General features: G+C 41.5%; 1 protein-coding gene across 4 annotated transcripts in view; it reads right to left on the reverse strand.

The window, feature by feature from the left end:
• CACNB2 (calcium voltage-gated channel auxiliary subunit beta 2) overlaps window positions 1-23,683 on the reverse strand; it is a 397,329-nt gene that overhangs the window by 274,272 nt on the left and 99,374 nt on the right. The window lies entirely within an intron of this gene.

Raw genomic sequence — 23,683 nt, forward strand, 5'->3', positions numbered from 1 at the left:
TACAAGTGTGAGCCACCACGCCTGGCCTTAAAATCTATGATTTAAACCAACAATTTTATATTATTATTAATAGTCTAAGAGGTTGGTAAAGGTGAAAAAAATTTCTGCCTTAGCTTAATATCCTTATTTGACTGATAAACTGGGACCCCACATGATTCCATGTTTTCTTTATCAGAAATGTAAGCAAGAGCATAATTTAAACGCTGCAACTTATACAATCTACACAGTCTGTGAAAATATTAATTACCATATATTAATTAATCCTTTGTGGATTTGAAGGTCCAAAGGAAGATAACAGATAATCTATAGACAGACAATAAGGACACCTTAGTGATTACATCAGAAACCTAGGGTAAAACAAAATTTCTGAATTACACTGCAAATTGGCTCTTAAAGTAAATCCTGGGGGAAAAAAAAAGCCTTCACCATTTTCCAAGGCATGCAAGATGTATTCCCAGTAGGATAGGACTTCAATTTGATTTTTTAAAGAACTTGAGTGAGAAGAACAGTAAGTAATATGAAAGAACACATCATTCAAATTCAAGCTTTTTTCTTAAGGCCTCTTCATCCCTTCTGTCATCGCACATTTACTAGAATAACTGAATAAAGAATAAAAATTACCTTAAAGTTAGAATAAGATGAAAACACTGGGGAAACACTCTATCTCTTCTAGGATTCTGAATTCGATTTGGAATTCACTTAACTTTTTATTAACTAGGATATTTTTATACACAATATAAGAGAGATTCCCCCATTCATTAAAGATTCCACCCACCTTGTCATTCAAGAATCCACAAAAGGATGCCAAGCACTAACTAATTTGATTCAGCAAACATTTATGGAGCACCTTCTGTTTGCTCAGTCCTGTGAAAAGGTGCTGGGGGATATGAAGTGAATAAAATGCAATCCATGTATTCCTCAAGACACTTATAACAACAGAGGAGGCTGGACATGGTGACTCATGCCTATAATCCCAGCACTTTGGGAGGCCCAGGTAGGCAGATCACCTGAGGTCAGGAGTTCAAGACCAGCTGACCAACATGGTGAAACCCTGTCTCTACTAAAAATACAAAAATTAGCTGAGTGTGGTGGTACATGCCTGTAATCCCAGCTACTTGAGAGGGTGAGGAAGGAGAATCGCTTGAATCTGAGAGGCAGAGGTTGCAGTGAGCGAAGATCACACCACTGCACTCCAGCCTGGGTGACAGAGGGAGACTCCATCTCAAAAAAACAGAGAGAAGGGAACACAGTTTAAGTGCAATGGGAACACCAAGAAAACAACTCCTAACTATCCCTGGAAGGAACAAGGGAGGCTTCACAAAGATGAGGACACTTGGGCTAGCCTTTGCAGAATGGACAGAACTACATCCAATGTTAAGTAGAGGGAGAAAGAATCCCAGGCAATGGGCAGAAAATGCAAAAGCACAGAAGGTTACATACAGAATATACACAGAACCAATTGTGTTTACATAGACTGTATATGAAGAATCGTATCTTCAGACAACAGGGATCCACCCAAAATCCTCATTCTAAACTCAGTTCTCCCCCAGATTCAGTCTCTACTTATCTCTCTATCCCTAGCACTTGGCACAGTACTGAAACATAGTAGGTATGACAGAGATTCATAGTCGGCCCCCTTTATCCATTCTTTACTTCATTTACAGTAACAGAAATGGACATTGGCTGCTGGGCTAAGACGAATGTCCCAGCTTTTCTTGCAACTTGGATGGCCACGAGCCTAGATTGATTCTGGTCAATGGGAATATACAGAAATGCCATGTGCCAATACTCAAGTCACGTACCACTCCTGAGAGCTGGGACAGCCTTTTATAACGAGAAGAAAGCTGCACATTCAGGAGAGGAGAGTGACAAGACAGACCCAAGTCCCTAGGACTGGGGCACTGCCATACTGGCCCAATAGTGATTATATTTAGACTGCATCAAGAAAGAGACATTAACTCCGACGTTGGCACTTTTACTCTGATTTCAATGATAGATGCTAAACTTGTATTATTATTAATATTTGACACAGGGTCTCACTCTGTCACCCTGGCTGGAGTGCAGTGGTGCAGCCTCAGCTCTCTGTAGCCTCAACTTTGTAGGCTCAGGTGATCCTACCCCCTCAGCCTCCCAAGTAGTTGGGATTACAGGCGTGTGCCAACATGCGCAGCTAATTTTTGTACTTTTTGCAGAGACAGGGTTTTGCCGTGTTGCCCAGGCTGGTCTTAAACTCTTGAGTTCATGCATCTCACCCACCTTGGCCTCTCAAAGTGCTGGGACTAGAAGTATGAGCCACCATACCTGGCCTAAAAGTGTGTTTTAAAAGCACCTCGAAGTGTTTCTGGAATGAATGATGAATTCACAAATCCAAGTGTGTGGAGGAGGTGGGAGAGTGGGAGAGGGGAAAAAGAAAAGGGAGTGGAATGGAGAATCGGGAACCCAGGCTGGGACTACCCTGAACAACACAGCAAAGAGTTTAGAGTTGAACTGGTGGTATGTACAGAATGACTGAAACTTTTAAATGTGAAAATAGCTGTTGTTTTATTAAAAAGTAGGAAAAAATATCCAGACTGTTGAGTCTATAAAAACCTGGTCGGGACCAGGTGTGGTAGCTCATGCCTGTAATCCCAGCACTTCGGGAGGCAGAGGCAGCCAGGTCATGAGATCAGGAGATTGAGACCATCCTGGCCAACAGGGCAAAACCCCATCTCTATTAAAATACAAAAAATTAGCCGGGCGTGGTGATGTGCACCTGTAGTTCCAGCTACACTGGAGGCTGAGGCAGGAGAATCGCTTTAACCCAGGAGGCGGAGACTGCAGTGAGCTGAGATCGCTTCACTGCGCTTAAGAGTTCAACGTCAGCAAGAAATTGGAAGCTTTTGAGCTTGTATACTTGTCTGTGATAGCTGTGCCTTTACTAAGTAATCGAATCAAATAAAGTCAATAAAAACTAGCTGCTTGGCTCATGTAGCTAAATTACAAACCTAATGAATTGCTAAATTAGCTATTTTGTTATCATATGAGCTATCTTAAGAGAAAAATATTGAAAAGCGACAAGGAGAGGCACAATGACAAAATCAACAGATTAAAAGTAATCAAAGAGAAACGTAGATCATTTCTATGCCATATATGCATATATGTTTTAATCCAAGGGATTTATCTCTGGTCAGTCTTTAGAAACTATGAAGATTCGTGTTTCTTTACTACTCACTTTCTATGTGGCTATTAGTCAGGAGTGGCAAGAACACAGTCAAAGTTAAACATCAGATGAAGTGCTTCCTCCAAGAAGAGAACTCTTTGATAGTAAAAAATGGAAGATCTAAAGAAGCCTTCTGTAGCGGAACTAAAATTGTCTTGTCAGAGTTGACTCTGCTTACATGCTTCTGGCTCTTCTGTGGCTGTGATTTTAGGAAGGAAGGGTCCCTCCTACGACAGACACTTGCTCATATACTCATTTGACTCTCCCTTCACAGTAAGCGATGAAGAGCCTAGTGTCCTTAAGTTGACCAAAAACTCTTCTGCTAGTTTCAGCAAAAACAAAAAAACGGTCCAACTGTCTCTATTCATCCATTCATTCCACAGTATCAACTGACGGCCGCTCATCAAGAGCACGTCTCTGCTGGGCACCAGTAGGAAAATAACAATTAAAACAACTAAGGTCCTTGCCTTGCAGGAGCTTAAAATCCACGGGGCAAGGCAATTTGAATCAAATAATCACATAAGCATATAATTACAAGCTAGTAAGATGTTTGCATGAAAGTACAGAATACTACGAAAATGCAGAGCAGGCTGACATCTTTGAGAATTAGAAGAGTCCGAAAAGGTGTCTCTGGGGCACTGCTACCTGAGCTGAGGTCTGAAGGGTGGGAAGGAGTCGGCTAAATGCAGGGCCGATAAGGCAGGGAGAGGGAAGGTATTATTTACAAAGGTCTTTGTAATACAAAGGAGAAGGCTGAGTTTAAGAAGCTGGAGAATAAAGCAAGAGAGAGAGGAGAAGATGAGGTTAGAAAGCGTGAGGGCCATGCTGGCGATCTTTTCTCTTTCTACTAAGAGCAGTGGGATTTCTTTCCCTCAAGAGGCATAATCAGATTTGTACCATTTAAAATCCACTTTGGCAGTAGAGTTGAAGACAGATTGGAGGACGGCTAGAGAGAAGCCAGGGAGACCAGTTAGAAAGTATTTTTATCCAAGCAAAAGAGAGGTCTCGTGCTAAGGAGGTGAAGATGGGAGACAAGGAAAATGAATAAATGTATTAGATATTAAGGAATTCAAGTAAATGCAAGTACTTGAAAACAGAAAATGGAACCCAATGTAATACACACGTGTTCCCACGTTCTCTCCATCCTGGACATTTCCATGCATTTCTGAAGTTCAGTCTCCTGTAGTCTAATCTGTGATAAACCTTTATTTTCACGTCAGTACCAGTTTTCTTCTATTTCTTGGTCCAGTCCTCATTTCTCTCCTTACGATCTTGAACAAAATCTCTACCTGGCTGATGCCTCTTCCACTGAACTCCACTTCTTTAGCCACCAAAACACACCACTCTATTTCATTCCAACTTCTACAGAACTGAAAACCTTTCTCTAAATTTCCTTTATTTCTCACCAAAGTGTCTGGGTTCTCTTTTGATCTACTGGAGTTTTTTGTTTTTCTGACCAACAGCTAATCATTGTTATTCTCAGTAATCAGAGTGGTAACATTTGTTTATTTACCACCTATACACAGCAGGAGAAGTAAATAAGGTAACTACAGGCAATGTAATGAGGGAAGGAGTCATACTTCTGAAATTACTAACAATCAGGGAATGCACACGAAACCTCAATGACAAATTTAAAACATATTTTGGTTTACTAAGGTAGACTACACCTCCTACATTCAAGATTTGTGTAACTCTAATAAATCCCAGTTCTCTGATAGCCCAGTCATACTTAAAGGAATGCAATATCGCAACAAAAACTTGAAAATCGAAGGCAGTCTTTAATTGCATAGCTCGAAGAATGCAACACAGGATCCTATAACCCACAGCAATACTTCTCAAATATTCTTTTTCTTTTCCTCCCTGATTCTCTCATAACCAAAGCCATTTGAGAACCTATACTTTCTAGTACAAACAAAAACAATAAAATGGGCAGGCACAATGGTTCATGCCCGTCATCCTAGCACTTTGGGAGGCTGAGGCTGGCAGACCATGAGCCCTTCATCTCCATTTCATGAATGAAAACACTGAGACACTGTGAAGTCAAATAAGTTGCTCAAAACAATGGCAGAGCCAAGATTTCTATCCAGGTGTTTGACGCCTCAGCCCATGGCTTTAAACCTCTTCCTACCTTCTCTTTGAAAGGTGAAGATTAATTTTATAAGCTAACCCTGGAGGATCACATATTAATTACTTAACCACACTTTTCCACCCCAAGCCATCATCAGCTGCCTTTCTCGGGTTCCCCTTCTAGCAGCTTCCCAAGTCACCCTTCTGCAAAAACATTCCCACCTTATACTTTTTCCTTCCCCTTTCTTGCAAAGTCGGAAATTTTACCAATTGGAAAGTTATTTTAGGCCACAAGTATCTTCTTCTAAAAATTAAGCCCCTCTTAAATATAGGCACTATGACAAATTATTTAAAACCATACTTCATCTACCTATAGCTACACATCCTTCCCTTGCTTCGGAAATAATTGAAGGCAACTGACAAGGATAAATTTTCAAAGGACATTTAAATATCAGAAAAGAGGGATTAAGAGAAAAAAAGCAAAGCAAAGATGGCAACACAAAATGCAGAAACAGGGCTCAAAATGCATCCCATAATAATGGAAGTACTTCCTACCAATGAGCCATAGATCTGGCTGTAAGCTTTCGGGCAGCCAACTCAAAAAGGGAAACTCGGTCGGTTATGTAATTTACCATCCATCAGCTTAAAATAAACCAAATGCTCAGAAGAACGAATCTGTTTGGCACCAACACCAGACACCGATTTCTCCTGGAGGCCCCATAAAAAGGGAATTTGTGTAAAACTCCTTCCGGTAAATGCCACAGTGGGTTCTGAAAAGAGGCTTCTTAGAATGATTATCAGGGGAAGCTAAAGCTTTCCCACCACAGCAACATTCAGTAAAATAATGTAGGCAGGGAGAGACAGAATAGGCTAGATAAGATCACTAACTCCTTAAAGATTTGGCTTGACTGAAGAATAATCATACAAACAATTACAAAAAGCACTAACAAGTATCTGCTGATACAGGCACCCAGTGAGCATTATACCTTTAATTCTCCTAACAGTTATGAAGAAGACTATCACTCTTCATCCCTGCGTGATACGGTTTGGCTTTGTGTCCCCACCCAAGTCTCACATTGAATTGTAATTCCCAGTGTTGTGGGAGGGAGGTGATAGGACCATGGGGGCAGATGTCCTCCTTGCTGTTCTTGCGGTAGTGACTTCTGAGATCTGATGGTTTAAAAGCGTGTAGTACTTCCCTCTTCGTGCTCTCTCTCCCCTGTTTGACTATGGTAAGATGTGGTTGCTTCTCCTTCACCCTTCCACCATGACATTAAGTTTTCTGATGGCTTCTCAGCCAGGCCTCCTGTATACACCGTGGAACTGTGAGTCAATTAACCCTCTTTTCTTTATAAATTACCGATTGTCAGGTAGTTCTTTATAACAGTGTGAGAACAGGTTACAAACGAGGGAACAGAGTTGAGAGACTTGCTTAAGGCTATGAAATTCATACACATGAGAAATAGGATTGGAATCCAGATTTGGTGAACTGCAAAAATCTAGCTCCCAACCAGAGTTTTAGACAGCAAATGGATTCTGTGTCCATTAAACAATCCCACTGAGTACTGTTCCTCATCAATGAGCTTCAGACACATATCTGATGGCAGGGACCTTAAGGCTACTCAACACAGATGCATAGGATTTACCAATAAAGCTGGAAGTAATACAAGATGAGGACACTTAAGGAAAGGGCACCCACCTCAGCTTGCAACTCTAGTAAAAGCAAATGGCTTTTCCTGCAAACACCTAACTACTAATGAGAAGTTCCAGAGACTGGGGAGAAGAGGATGCAGGTAGCTTTGGTGCGTGGACACTTCAGGAGTAAGAGCAGAGCTGGGAGGAGCTGGAGCATAAACCTGCATGGTATTGGATATTGGGACGAGGGCTTCAGATGGTAGAACTGAGGCAACAGAAACCGAGGGAGCCAAAGATGGATCTTGTCTCCCTCAAAAGCAATTTGCATTGGTGTTGATTCTAACACTAGGCTGTATGGTGGTCATACGTAGCTAGATATCCTAAACCTTAAATATGTAATTTTCCAAAATAAAAGACACTCGTCCATAGTCGTGGCTGACCTAGGTATCCTCTACATTTAGAATGGACAACTTTTAAAAAAATGAGATAAAATTGAGGGTAGGCAGGCCTCTTTGCCCTCTTAGAAAGATGAGTTTTGAGCAGAACAAAGTGAATTAAGTGAAGGACTCAGACAACATGGCAGAAGAAAGGTCCAGGCAAGGGCCCCGAGGCAGGAATGTACTTCACCCACGGAAAAGACAGTAAGAAGGTGTCTATGGATGAAGCCCGGTGAGTGGCCAGATCATGTAGGTTCACCAAGTCACAACAAAGACTGGATTTTCTTCTAACTGGGAGGAAAGCCACTGGAGGACTTTGAAAAGGACACCTAGCTTGATTTATGTCTCAGAAGTAGCATTCATCCAAGAGCTCACGAGGAAAAACAGTGATCATTTTCTAGACTATGAGAGAAGGGCTTGGTCTAAGGCATTAGTGGGAGGACATCTTGAGAAGCGGTAGGATTTTGGATACATTTTTAAAATCTAGTGTGACAGAACTGACCTATAGATTGATGTCTTATTGGAGAGAAAGAAGCCAAGAATGAATCCAGTTGGAAGCTGGAAGAGGGAGATGGGGCTGAGCGACTATTCCACTGGTTGCTCCATTTCCCAAGAAGGGAAACACCAAGGCAGGGGCAAGCTCAGAGGAGAAAGCAAAAAATACTTTTGCAGGGATATTAATTTTGAGAAGGCTATAGGACATCAACATGCAACAGTCAAGTAGGCAATTCTGTATATAACTCCAGAGTCCAGAAGACAGGTTTGAGTAGAGAAATAAACGTGGCATATAGATGGTCTGTAGAACCAAGAGCTTTCACAAAATTCCCTTGAGAAATTTCCCAAGAAAGAAGAGCTGAAAACTGATTCCTGGAGCATCTCGCCCCTTGGAGGTGAGGTCAAGTATGAAGACGGAAAATTGATCATCAGATCTGGTCAGGTAGAGGCCACTGACAATAGCACCTCAAGTGAAGTCACTGGAGGGATTGGGTCAAGAGTCTGAAATGAGTTCAATAAAGAGAGAGAGAGGTGAGCAATTTGATACAGTGGGTGGACCAAGTTTTCCAAGGAGATTTGATTTAGCATAGAGTAGAAAAATGAAAACATAGCTGCCAAGAGATGCAGGAAGAAGGCATCTTTTTTTTTTTTTTCTTGGAATAGGAGGTATTACAGGTAAGAAAGGAAAAACAAAAGACACTTCAATGGAGATGACAGATAATTGTAGGTGCAAAGTCCTTGGTTGGGCCAAGGGTCTGGCACCCCAGGCATGAGCAGAGTGGTTGGCTGAGAGAGACTCTTAGTTGGTTTACCCACTGTCACAGGAAGGAAGCAGAGGATTTGGGTACTAGTGGGTGGATTTAATGGTAGCAGTAGTGGGAAGGTCTTTTTAGAGAGTTGCTATTTTCTCAGATGAAATTAGGAGAAAGATCATTAACCAAGAATGAGAAGAAGGCAGAAACTGTTGCAGATTTGAGGAGGAAGACGCGAAAAAGACCTCTCGGGCGGGCAGGGGTGGTGAGTGGACTAGCCAGAAAAACAGATCAACAGGCAGGCCTGAGTGTAGTTGGATATTTGTGGTCATGAAATTCAAGTACAACGGTCCCCAGAGTGATCTTTTTCCTTCACCAGGTTTGTCTGCTGAAATTCAAGGGTGGAGTGAATCAGTCTTTTCATTTCTCAGGAGAACAAGACAGAGGGAAAGAGGAACAGAGTTGAGAATGTCTGCCTGCATCACAGAAAAGCAGAGAAGGAAGGAAATGAGGATCCGAGGGGAGGGGGTGGTTGGCTATGAAAAGATGTTGGTTACAAAGATATAAAATTACAGGACAGAATGAGAGGAAGGCTTCTCAGAGAGTAATATCGGAGATGTCAGATGAGATCCTAGACATTCTCTTTTAAAATATGCTTAAAAGAAGCTCATCTTTCCCAATACTGAATTAGTAAGGAGCTACATAGTGGCAAAGAAGTGAATGAGAAAAATCTCAATTTTTCTATTCCTACTGGATTTAGTTAGTTGAGAACCCTCTAAGAGTGACAAGTGCAACAGAAAAATTCTCAAATTTAAAATCAGAAATACAACTTGGAGAGATTCATATGATTTTATGACAAAATACTTCAAAAAATAATATATTTTCCCAATTATTTTTTAATTATTAGACCACAGAAGTATTCAGTTATTCTTACTTATGAATCAGACAGTAACCGAAGGAAAAATAATAGAACTATGAATTTTCAATTTCTGAAAGATCCAACTCATTGTTTGATACAGATATTATGTTCTTTACTTCCTCATAAAGAGCAGTTCATTTGGGTCCTAACATCAGCTTATAATTAGCTTGGAAAAATGGGGCTTTTCTACTGAATTTGAAGGCTAAACTTTGTGGATTTCAATTTCTCTTTTCTGGTTTTGTAGATACTGGGGTCTGAATCTTTGCATTCCCCTCAAAATTCGTATGTTGCAACCTAATCACCCGTGTGTGATGGAATTAGGAGGGGCTTTTGGGAGGTGATTAGGTCATGAATGGGATTAGGCACCATTATCAAAGAGGTCCCAGAAAGAGGTGGTACCCCTCCACCATATTAGGACTCAGTAAGAAGCTACCATTTATGAAATGGGAAGCTGTGTGTTACCGTAGCGTCATTAGAGGTACTGTAGGTTATATGCATTAGCATTAAGAATGAAATGATGGTTTCCTTTACCCCAGAAAAGGTGGTCCTCACAGACACTATAAAGGTAATAGAGTAAAAGAATCTAAAAGTTATGGAAACTCAGAGGGGGAGAGTTTGTCACCAGACACAAAATCTGCCTCAACCTTTGACTTCCTAGTTTCAGAACTGAGGAATAAAGGGCTGGTTTTTTGTTTTTGTTTTGTTTTGTTTTTGTTTTAGACAGAGTCTTCCTCTGTCACCCAAGCTGGAGGGAGTGGCGTGATCTTGGCTCACTGCAACCTCCACCTCCCAGGTTCAAGTGATTCTCCTGCCTTAGCCTCCTCAGTAGCTGGGATTACAGGTGCATGCCACTATACCCAGCTAATTTTTGTATTTTTAGTAGAGATGGAGTTTCAACATGTTGGTCAGGCTGGTCTCAAACTCCTGACCTCATGATCTGCCCATCTCGGCCTCCCAAAGTGCTGGGATTATAGGCATGAGCCACTGCACCTGGCCCCTAAATGGCTGTTTTTGATAAGCCACCCAACTGATGCTATTTTGTTACAGCAGCTTGAATGGACTAAGACAAATTTACTTTGCAAAGTACCAACAAATGTGCCTAAAATCACAGTATGATTTTTTTTTTTTAAGAGATGATGGAAAAATGTCATCATTTGGGATATTTGGCATCCATGACAATCTTCCTATTCCCAGCCGGCACTGCATGCCCCATACTGGGAAACTCTCAGGAAAACGAAGAAATTTACTGTTCTGTCCCTGGGTCCTATTCTGGCTTATGATGAAGCGGAGAAGTAAAAATATATTTGAATAGTCCTTTACTGGGAGTTGGTGTTAGTTGGAAAAGAAGATGTAGGGAGTGTGAGGGATTTGGGGACTGATAAGGAAAAAGATACGATATCTAGGAGGTGGCCCAATCACACACAGTTCACTGGGGAACTATGACAACTGTGCATGGGACAACATCCCTCACAGCAGGATTCTGTGCAGAGGCTATGGCACATAGAGGTTGTTACTTAGAAGGGGAGAAGGGCCAGGGAATCCCCAGGAGAGGAGATTGAAGACGGGTTCCATGTGTCGAAGTGATGTCGTTCAGCAGTAGGGTGGGAGTCCGTGGGTCGAAAGAGGTCTGAAGGCCCCAGCAGTGTACACCTTAAAATCACAAGGCTGCATACTGCCATCCTACTAAAGAAAAGGCCCCATCAGCAGATGGAGATGAGGTTTCACAGGGTGTGCAAGGCAGGCTCAAGGGCTAAAAATCTACTTACATGGGCTAGGTTTAAAACAACAGGATGGGCTGGGTCTGCTGGCTCAGGCCTGTCATTCCAACACTTTGGGAGGTTGAAGTTGGAAGATTACCTGAGGCCAGGAGTTTGAGAAGAGCCTGGGCAGCATAGTGAAACCCTGTCTCTACAAAACAAACAAAAACTGAAAATTAGCTAGGCCTGGTGGTGCGTGCCTATATAGTACCAGCTACTCGGGAGGCTGAGGCGGGAGGATCACTTGAGTTGAGGAGTTGGAGGCTGTGGAAAGCTATGATCACACCACTGCACTCCAGCCTGTATGACAGAGTGAGACTATAAACGCAAACAAACAAGTAACAACTGGGTGTGTAAAAATTTGAGTTTGGTACCACTGAGCTTCTGAGATAATGCATTTCAACCCCCAGTGAAGAAATAAACAGCCTGGGGACCAACACACAGAGTCCATCTTTGGCTCATTTATGTAACAGAGGCAGTCGAGAAAATATTGTAAAAATGATTTAAAAAAACAAAAAAAGAAAGAACTAGGAGGAGCCTTGTCCTCATCTCAAAATTTGGAAGTTCCCTAAGGTTATGATACTATTCATATAATACTAGTTTAGCATTTGTAGAGTGCTTACTATGTGCTAAGCACTTCACATTTGATTTTTGTAACCATCATTCAAGATAATATTTTGTACCCATTTAGCACGCAGGAACTCTGAGCCTAGAGAGGTTTCCTAACTGGCTTAAGCTCACAGAGCCAGGGGAAGCGTGGTGGGCTTCCATTCTACGCAGTCTGAATGGAGAATTGGTGTGTTTAACCCACTAGACACACAGTCTTTCATCTGAGGTTTTTTTCCTACGGGGACCAAGAGGGTCACTGCACTTGTGGACCTGGAGCTGTTCTCTGGATTCCAGGAATAGAACAGCCAACAGATTCCTTTCTGACCATTTATTTTCACTGCTTCCGTGCTGTTTCTTCACTCTTCTTCCAGCACCTACCCACTGATGCCCATGGGTTGCTTCCCAACTCCTGATTAATAAAAGCACCATGCACATTTAAAAGCAAGGTCAGATTAAAAATAAATGAAAGGTCTTGTACAGAGAGGAGCATAGGAACACTTCCCACCCCATACCTTCACCCACCCAGGATTCTCAATCTCTGATTACTAGACTATACCTCACTGGAGAGGAGAATGACTAGGGACTGCTGACCTCTTACCTTGATGGAGCAGACATAATCACATGGCTAACTCAAAAGGCCAAACACATTTTGTGTTGCTTTGGGCAAAAATAAAAATGAACATGAGCAGATCAGGTGTGATGGCTCACACCTATAATTCCAACACTTTGGAAACCTGAGGCAGGAGGATGGCTTGAGCCCAGGTGTTTAAGACCAGATTTGGCAAACATAGTGAGACCCCATCTCCACAAACATATTTTTAAAAAGAAAAAAAAATAGCCAGGTATGATGGTGCATGCCTGTAAGTCTCAGCTACTCAAGAGGCTAAGGTAGGAGGATCACTTGAGCACAGGAAGTGCAGAGGCTGCAGTGAGCTCTGATTGCACCAGTGCACTCCAGCCTGTGCAACAGAGCAAGACCCTGTCTCAAAAAACAACAACAACAACAACAAAAAAGAATATGGACAACAGTGTCGCAGGATTCCTTACAGCAGTTCTACCTTAGTTCGTCTAGACACACACGGAAGACAGTTCTACACACTGTGTGCCCATACGAATTTGCTATTGCTGCTGTAACAAATTATCATAAACACGGTGGCACAAAACAATACAAATGTAGTATCTCATAGTTCTGGAGGCTGGAAGTCCAAAATGAATCTTACTGGGAAGAAAAAAATCCAAGGTATTAGTAAGGCTGTGTTCCTTCTGGAGATTCCAGGGGAGAATTTGTTTTCTTGTCTTTTCCACTTGTTAGAGGCTGTATTCCACCTGTATTCCTTGGCTTGTGGCCCCTTCACACCTTCAAAGACAGCAATTACAGTATCCTTCTGACCTCTGCACCCACTGTCACATCTCCCTCTCGGACTCCAACTTTCCTATCTCACTCTTCTACTCATAAGGACCCTTGTGATTACACTGTGCCCCCCAGCTAATCCAGGAGAATCTTCCTAGCTTAAGATTTTTAACTTAATCACATCTGCAAAGTCTTATCTGCCACATGAGATTACATATTCGTAGGTTTCATAGATTGGAACATGGACATCTTTGGGGGCCATTACTCAGTCTACTCTACAGCTCCATGTCTATGTGTGTTTGGTAGGAAGCCATCCTTCTCTAAGGATACCTCCCTAACAACTCTCAAGTCCTCCTATATACAGTTGATAAAAGAATTCAAAGGGCTGTCCAGAAATTTGAAATTAACAAATGAAATCAGAACTCTCCAACAAAATTGCTAGGTGCACTTAACAAAGTCTCTGCTATGGGCAAGAATCAGTATTATGCTTCACTTGGATATGTACATCAATTCTGTTAATGAGAGATTATCTTGCTCATCAGGAAAAGCCATATCCTTTAAGGATCCCCATATCACTGACATGTGGTAGTTGAGAAGTGGTTAATGATTCTAATTTTAGTTTTAAAACAATTTTTAAAGGTAAAATTTGATGTCTGAAATCCATTGCTGAATTGAATGATCTCATTCAATATGAATCTCAGCAAAGAAAACAGACACCTGTGGTTTCAGAATGAACTCTTTTATGATGGAGTTTTTAAAAGTCTGGAAATCTCTTTTATGATGTAACAGGATTAGAGCCAAAATCATTGCAGTAAATATCAAAGACAATCCACTATGGAGAAGCAAGTCTGGCATCTGCTGATTGAGCGCTTTTAAACAAAAGCCAGCAACATCTTCCTTGCCACATTGCATCATTAGTCCCCCCAGCAAAGCAGCAGTACAGTTAGTGGTAGCTCAGTTGCACAACAGAAGAAACAGGGTTCTAAGAGTGAAGAGAAATGGCTGGGGACACATTGCTGATGAGTGCTAAGTGAGGTAGGATTCCAACTCAGCACTCAGATACCAAAGCTCTTGTTCTTCCCTGTCTTAGCCCATTTGCTGTTGCTATAACTGAATACTTGAGGCTGGGTTACTTATAAAGAAAATAGGTTTATTTGGCTTATAATTCTTGTGGCTGGAAAGTCCAAAATTGGGCAGCTGCATCTGGTGAGGGCCTCAGGCTGCTTCCACTCAGCAGTTAGAAGGGGAGCAGATGCGTGTAGAGATCACAGGCCATAAGGAAAACCAAGAGAGAGAAACTGAGGAGAGAAACCACCCTGCTCTTGGAGGAATTAGTCCATACCCCAGACAGTGAGAACTCACTCACCCCAGAGGAAGGGCATTAATCTATTCCTAAGAAATCTGCCCTCATGAACCAAACACTACCCACTAGAGCCCAACTCCCAACGTGACCTCATTGGGGATCAAATTTCAACATGAGTTTTGGGAGGGACAAACTACATTCAAACCACAGCACTCTTAAATTCTGCCATGCTGTCTTGAGTTGAGTCTGTTTCAGCATTCTCCTTGTTTCCATAGTCTTGGCCGTGATCCCTGTAAACAGCCAGGGTGATCCCATCCTTAAATACTAAATTCTCCAACTTACCTTGGCCTAATCATGACTCTTATGGGTCACCTTTTTCCCTGCTTTCCTTGAATAAACGTGTTAATGGAAACTTTGTATTTAATCTTCATCAAATTTAATATAACAGTGTATCTAGATTGCTGTTGAAATTTAGGAATTTTGTGTATTACTAGTCCTGTAAGTTCTAAAATAGTCTTTTTTAATATCTAGCAGGATGTTTTGTAAATTTGTTTTATTAACATTTTTGTTGAAAATATAACAGTATTAACAACTTAGAAAGTATCAAATAAAATTTAGTCTTTATCTCAGCATATGTTCTTCAAGTTGTTTTTTTTTTTGGCATATTTTCTTTAAAATTTCACTGCTTTTAACTTAATTGTACTTTTAATGCAGATACTTCCGAATTCAGTTTCCATATTGCTGCAGCCTTTCCAATTTGTAGAAACTGTCTCTGTGATATTTTGACTCATTTGTATATTTCCCTCAAATATTTTCCCAACATACCTTTTCATCTTGCTTTCTTGTTATGCAGTTTACTATTTTAAAATAATAGTATGTGTTGCTTTGTGAATACTTTTATCACATCAAAACTAAGAAAGACCTTTCCACCTGTCCATTGTTCTAATAAATTAACACAAAATATTCTAATCATGATTTGTTTATATCCAACTCTCTACTTAAGTATATTTGATTTAACTCTCTAATTGGTTTTGACACAAGGTGTAGACCTAATTATTTAAGTAGCTAACTAGTTATCCCAATACAATTTTTATACTGTTGGTTAAATAATTTTTTTTTTTTTTTGAGACGGAGTTTCGCTCTTGTTACCCAGGCTGGAGTGCAATGGCGCGATCTCGGCTCACCGCAACCTCCGCCTCCTGGGTTCAGGCAATTCTCCTGCCTCAGCCTCCTGAGTAGCTGGGATTACAGGCACACGCCACCATGCCCAGCTGAATTTTTGTATTTGTAGTAGAGACGGGGTTTCACCATGTTGACCAGGATGGTCTCGATCTCTTGACCTCGTGATCCACCCGCCTCGGCCTCCCAAAGTGCTGGGATTACAGGCTTGAGCCACCGCGCCCGGCCTGGTTAAATAATTTTTGCGCTTTTTAAAATATATTACATAAATTGAAAGCCAGTTGGGAATTCAATTTATAACAGAACATTCATTTTCTTAAGTGTCTTATTGTGTGTATGTGTATACATACATATATATATATACGCATTTAAAAAATATATCCTTTTCTTTTGTTACTTGAATATGTACTTGAATTTGAATATTGAATATGAATATGATATTGGTGGTTGAATATGTATGTACTTGAATATTGTTACTTATTTTGTTTATTGTTACTTGAAAATAACCATGATGATTAATCCACTTACAACTCTCTCAAAATATTACATAACATAGAAGCCTATTTTAGCTGACACTTATTTGTACAAATATTCCAAAAGTCATTTCTCTTGCTTTTCAGCAAAATATAAAGATTAAAAGCTCAAAAAAAGTTCAGTAAATATAGATATAAATAAAAATAATTAATACAGACACTAAATTGCCCAGGTTGACTTCAAAATCTAGTTAATTAACCATAGAAACGCACCATGAAGCAAGGAGAACAAATTCTCCTTTGTGTTTTAACCGGAGACAAGGACCTAGGGTTGACCCTTGAACACCACAAGGGTTTGAATTGCATGGGTCAAGCAACGGTGTGGAAGGGCACGTGGGAAAGTTTGTCCTTCCTGTATGTGAGTTTCACATCCTATATCCAGGTTCCACAGGGCTGAGTATTGGACTTGAGTATGGATGGATTTTGGTATCCCGGGGGATTGCGGTAACCAACTCCCACTCCCCATGTCGAGGGACAACTGTATGTGGCTAAATAGTTATAACACTTCCATGGCTCATGTGACGTGTTCTGTTGGTCCTGCTGTTTACTTTCTGTTCCACCCATTTCTCAGTAGTTTCCTTACTTTTAAAAGGAAAATATGTGTAGGAATTCTTAAGCTTACCAACTCATTAGAATTGAGCTGCATGGCATGCTTCTGCCCTGTTCCAGAAGCTTCTGTTTTCTTACTTGCTGGATTTGTAAAGATTATGGATTTAGATTATGCCTTTTTCCTTACTTGGCTATCGTTGATTTTTTTTTTTTAAAGTGGTTGGGTGTGGTAGCTCGCACCTGTAATCCCAGCAATTTGGGAGAACAAGGTGGGTGAACCACCTGAGGTCAGGAGTTCAAGACCAGCCAGACCAACACATCAAAACCCCGTCCCTACTGAAAAATACAATAATTAGCTGGGCATAGTGGTGGGCACCTGTAATCCTAGCTACTCGGGAGAGCAAGTCAGGGAGAACTGCATGAATCCGGGAGGTAGAGGTTACAGTAAGTTGAGATAGAGCCACTACACTCCAGCCTAGGCGAAAGAGTGAGACTCTGTCTCAAAAAAACCTAAAAACACAAAACAAAAACCAAAAACAACCTAGCTTTGGATTATTATTCTATGCATTAAGAAAGTAATCTCCTGTGATGCCATTGCAATTCACCATCCTAACAGCCTGTAGCGTCTACTCATTTTCTTTACACACACAGGACCAGGAAAGAGAGCTCTGTGCATCCCTCAGCAAGCCACCCATGGAAGCTGACCGTGCATTGGCCAGTGAAGTCAATTCAGCCCACCTTGCCTGCCTTGCCCATGTTCCCTTCTTTCTCATCCTGGTGGGAATGCCTTGATGGGAGATAATAATCTTCCGGTGCAAACATGTCCTACACAGCGCTTCTTCAGTTTACCCTTGGGGATTTCAAATAGATTTCAGTTTTTACATTTCTTTCCCCTTGCCTCATTTTTGTGCTCAGTGTTAACTAATTTTTAACTTTTGTTTCCCATGTACCTCTTTATAGGTCACCTGTATCTTTAACAGAGCAAACGCAAGAGCACAAAAGTAAGCACTTTCTTACCACTTAAATGTAGTCTCTTTGATGCATTTTGTTTCTCTTTTTTCAGTCAATTTAGGAAGTTTACTTTGCAAGTTAAGGATGTGCCCCCAAGACACAGCCTCAGGAGGTCCAGATGACATGTGCCCAAGGTGGTCAGAGCACAGCTTGGTTTTACACATTTTAGGGAGACACAAGACGTCAATCAACATATGTAAGACAAACATTGGTTTAGTCTGGAAACGTGGGACACCTCAAAGAGACAAACGGTTGCATTCTCTTGAGTTTCTGAAAAGCCTTTCCAAAGGACGCAATCAGGTATGCATTTATCTTATGGAGCGAAGGGATAACTTTGGAATAGGAGGCCAGTTTGAGCATTTTTAAAGCTCATTATGGCAACATCTTATGCATTTTTCTTTTCAGTGGGAAAAGATTACTCTAGGTAAGTGCAGTGTTGAAAAGCATGGTAAGGGAGGGCAGAGTGGGGGCCACTGACCAACGCCATGGGCAGGCAGCGGGGGTGTCGGCTTTGGGTACACAGGTAGAGGGTGGGGGGAGAAGGGAAGGAGGTATCTGATGAGGATTCTTCATGGCAAGACCAAAGGAATGGGCGATAGACTGGCTCCTGCATCCGAGGGAGAGGAAGGTCACTGAGAATGACTCTGAGGTTACTGGTTTGTGTAACCAGTTAGAGAGAACTGTCTTGCTGAAACACTGGAAATGGGCCAGGATGTGGAGAGACAAGGTCACAAGTTCAGCGGATGTGTTGAGTCTTAGGTGTCTTTGAGAAAATCAAGAGGAGATGTCAAGAAAGCAGTTGGATTTGTTCTTTTCCCCACCTAAAAGATTAATAGTGAGTGGCCTGTTTATAACTTCCACTTTCTCAATATCCCCCTTCAGGCAAATTATAAAACTACAGTTGAGCCAGATGCTTTTCGTACACCATCGTATACCACACCGCTGCGTAACTAAATCCACAACCTGTAAGAGACTTCAATCAAATGCTTTGGATCTCAGGTGATCCCCCCACCTTGGCTTCCCAAAGAGCTGGGATGACAGATGTGAGCCACCGGACCTGACCACTTTTTAAAAAAAATCTACAACAGCCAAGTAAGGAAATTGGCATAAGCTAAATCCATAATCTTTACAAATCCAGCAAGTAAGGAAATAGAAGATTCTGGAACAGGGCAGAAGCATGCCATGCAGCTCAACAGGAAGAAAACATATTTCGCTATTTGAGTCACTGCGACTGTTTTACGACGTTATTTGGATTATAGACTAATATTGTCCAAGAGAGAGTCCAAGTGAGCCAGAACAAAATGTCAAGGAGCGTATGTTTTTAGGCATTTGTCTAATGTCAAGAGAATACTCATAGTTTTTCTTATGTTAGTTCAAAGCATGAACTATTTGTATTCCAGTCATTCCGTATTTTTACGAAAAGAGTACATAAGTTGCCATACTGAAAATTTTCAAAAAGAGTTTTTAAACATGAAGCTACCCAGAAGTCACATGAGACTGTTACAGCTGATAAGGCAGAGAGGCAGCTGTCTGTCCTATCAGATATGATAAGACATGAGAATCAAAAAGAATCCGTAAAGCTAAGATAATAAACATATTCCTTGATATGTGATTCCAGGGCTTGGATTCTACAAGCCCTTATTTGAAACAAATAAAAGCATTTAGTGCTTTATAATCTTTGGAGCCAGGGAGCGTGATCTAGAAACTATAAAGAAAATCTAGAAGAAAAGGGATCCATGATAAACTGGTATGTAGAACACTTTTCTACGAATAGGCTCAACTCTTCAAAACTTAATACAATTGTACTCAACAGTCTATGAAACTTAGGTAAGGACTATTACATACAAAAGATACTTGGCAGTCGTATATTTATTGCAGTGCTATTCACAACAGCAAAGATATGGAATCAATCTGAGTGTCCATTCAACGTATGATTGGATAAAGAAAACGTGGGGTGTATGTTTCTACTTATATTTCTACTTATACATACATATATACATATACATACACCGTGGAACACTACTCAACCCTTAAAAAGAATGAAATCATGTCTCTTACAGTGACACGGATGGGACTGGAGACCACTGTCTTAAGTGAAATAACTCAGAAACACAAAGTCCAATACTGCATGTTCTCACTTATTAGTGGGAGCTAAGCAGTGTGTACACATGTATCCATAAAGTGGAATAACAGACACTGAGACTCGGAAAGGTGGGAGGGAGGCAAGGGATGAGAAATTACCTGATAGGTACAATGTACACTATTCGGGGGACGGTTACATTAAAAGGCCAGACTTCACCACCACACAATATATCCGTGTAGCAAAACTGTGCTTGTACCTGCTAAATCTATAAAAATCAACAAATTAAAAATAAATAAACCTAGTCAAGGAGTCTTCTGTTCAATGCTTTAAGCAAGGTCTCATTTAGTCCTGGCGGCCACTAGATGGCAAACTTTGCTAAAGAATACTGCCCCCCTGAAAAGATTTTTGCAAGAATCAAATCTTCCTGAAAGCATTTGGGTTCCAGCTGCCATCAAATCTTAAAATACTTCTTCAGGGTTCACATCGCCTCTGTGATTAAAAAGCAAATTCGTGATTTCACAATTGTAGGAGTTTAGAAATAATCCAATCGGCTTTTTTTTTTCATTTTCTAGAAAACTGAAGCCAAAAATAGTTGAATGGTTTGCTGTTGTGTTAGATAAAGGCAGAGATGGGCTCAGGCCTCCGGCATCTTCCTGCAGTAATTTTCCACATTGTTTTTAAAAACTGCAGCACTGTTATAATTACTATTATCTGAATGAAGCTAGTCTGGCAAATAAGAAGTCATTCGTAGAGAGATCACGAAGAAATTTTGAATCACTACAATCCCATATTCCTTGGCAGTCAACTCATTCATGCTATACTATTTAAAGCAACTTAGAAGCTAAAAAAGATTTAAAATAATCCTTTAAGAAAGTGTAGCAAATAGTTCCTTATGTTGGATTGAGATTTTTCCTTATTTTTAGGTTCACATTGGATGGAAAACATATTAGTCAGAAAAGATTTGGAAATATCATTAATCAAATAATGAGAAAAATGAAAAGAATGAAGTGAGTTTCTGATAAGAAAATGAGAATTGGAAAATTGAACCCAGGTAGATCTCAAAACTGGCTTTCATCAGTGCAGAATCACGGCACGTGAGCAAGACAACCTTGGAACACTTGCTATCAAAAGCTTTGGTTTTATTAAGAGAGGACCAGACTAGAACTGGAAGTGTTTCACAAAACAGTGCCAAGAATCTGCAAAACAAAACAGACTTTAATCACAGTTTGGATTCGAGCACATTATATGCCAATCATAAGGTTACGTCTGGGGTGGACACGGGGAGTTATAAAACCACATGCCAAATGCAAGCGGGAGAGATGTTTCAGAAAATAGCCTTCATAGTTCCCATCCTAAAGTCAGTCTACATCTGGAACCTTCCATCTGGAAGAACTCCAGAGAGCAAGACAACATCAGGTCCCAACTAGGATATGCTCCAATGTACAGAGAGAGAGTGGGGAGCAGAATGTGTGAGGCTACGAGAGCCTTTACAATCCTTCGGCCATGAAACCTCAGCGAACAAAGTCCAGCCTTGTTAGCATGCAAAAATCCCCCGTCTGGGCTAATTCTTGCTTACCTGTCTACCATCATTCCAGAACACAACTCAACTCCACTCTGCCCATGTATACTGGAGGACACTGGTGCATACCATTGCCCCTGTTGGGTATACCACACTGAATCTAAGCTGCTTTCTAAACAGCTCTTGCCCTTCTCTAGCCCCTATCTCTTCCTGCCTGTGTTTATCCCCTGAAGAACCAATCCAATGTCAAGACGAACTTCGAACGATACCATCTGCACTTGTTCCCAGGGCTGCCACAACTATGCACCATAGGCTAGGTGGCTGCAAGCAATGGAAATACACTCTCTCCAGTTCTGGAGGCTAGATATTCAAACTCAAGATGCTGCAAGGCCATGCCATTTCTGAGGCTCTAGGGGAGAACCTGTTGGACACCCTTCTCTTAGCCTGTGATGTTGCCAGCAGTCCTTGACATTCCTTGGTCTGTAGATGCATCCGTCCTATCTCTGCCTCCACCTTCAAATGACCCTCTTTTCTCCGCGTGTGTCTGTCTTGGTTTTCTCCTCTTATAAGGACATCAGCCATATGAGATGTGACGCAATCCTAATTGAGTATGAGCTAATCTTAATTTGATGATACCTCAAAAATCTCTTTATTTCTAAACAAGGTTACATTTGTAAGTACTGGGGATTAGGACCTCGACATGCTTTTGGGGGGAACACAATTCAACCCAGAACACCACCTTTTTCTATTCTTACTCCAGACCACAAGAGCAGTTTACCCTACGATAACGATGGCCACACTGGAGGCAATTGCAATGCACTGACCTTTTCACCTTTGAGATCCCCGGGTAAGCAGAGCCTCTTTCTATTTTCCATGCCTGTGCTTGCCTTGCTTGGCACTTTGCCTGGTGCATAGTACTCTGGGCTCATGAATGAACACAATTCTTTGCAGTTTAATTCTGTAATGCCTCCAGCTTTCTAGCATACTCCCTATAGATATGCCAGGGTGTCAGATTGAAACAATCCCCCAAAGGAGATCCTTAGCTGAGAAGAGGCTCAGACTGCAAAGTTCTGGATAAGAAAGGGTGGGGGTAGGGAGATCAATGCTTGGATCACCGATGCAAGCATTTCTGAGGGTAGCGATGGCTTCAGGGAGTGGCCTCAGAGTAGTGGTAAAGGGCAGGCAGGTTTTGAGCCAGAGACTGTCATTTTGGAGGAACTACATTTTTATAACACAAATACATATCTTCTGGAATGATATGTCTTTTCTGCAACAACTTGATCTCAAGCTAGTAAGTTTCATTCTCCCTACCACTTTGGCTAACACCAACACTTGGCATTTAAGTATCTGCAGAAGGTGGCCCCTTGATCTTGGGGGGCACCTACTGAGGGGCTCTGGAAATACAGATAGATTGTCCAGCGCATGTAATGGGAAGCCGTAGGCACGTGCAGAGTTTCCTTCTTTTTCTTCCTACCTCATCTGATTTTCACGGATTTGTGATCTCCCATCAATACAAAAATGTCCATACCTTGGGCTTGTATCCTCTCCTGCCATTTTAGAGACCTAGGTGTTGCTGTAGCAACTAGTCTTGCCCCCGTCTTTGGTTTTAGCCAATGGCCAATGTCCCTGCTTGTAAGGAGACATAGTGATGGAAGAGCATCAGCCAGGTGTGGGGTCCTGATCGGGCTGTGGTCACACTGGAGCCACAGGATCAGAAGCCCTGTGTATTAGTCTGTTATCACACTGCTAGAAAGAAATGCCTGATACTGGGTAATTTATAAAGAAAGAGGTTTAATTGGCTCATGGTTCCACAGGCTGTACAGGAAACACGGCAAGTATGCCTCAGGAAACTTACAATCATGGCAGAAGGGGAAACAGGCATGCTCCATGGCTGGAGAAGGAGAAAAAGAGTTTAAGGGGAGGTGTCACTCACTCTTAAACAACCAGATCTTGTGAGAACTCACTATCATCAGAACAGCAAGGGGGAACTTTACCCCTGTGATCTAATCACATCCCACCAGGTCCCTCCTCCAACACTGGGGATTACAATTCCACATGAGATTTGGGTAGGGACACAAATCCAAGCCATATTTCCCTGGCTACTGTAATGTCTAACCAACCAAAACCTCATCGCCCCTCTTGTGGGTGGAGTCACAGGTCTAGGGCAGCTATGAGGCAGAGCCAAGACCAGTCAGTTTGCTCCAACTGACTTGCCTTTGACTGTTGGCAGACAGAGAGCAGCAGCGCCCAGCCTGAAGAGCATCTACTCTCAACCACTCTGTAGC

Source organism: Sapajus apella, unplaced genomic scaffold (assembly GCF_009761245.1).
Source record: "Sapajus apella isolate SASKATOON/1434 unplaced genomic scaffold, GSC_monkey_1.0 scaffold53, whole genome shotgun sequence".
In the NCBI taxonomy this organism is placed as follows: domain Eukaryota; kingdom Metazoa; phylum Chordata; class Mammalia; order Primates; family Cebidae; genus Sapajus; species Sapajus apella.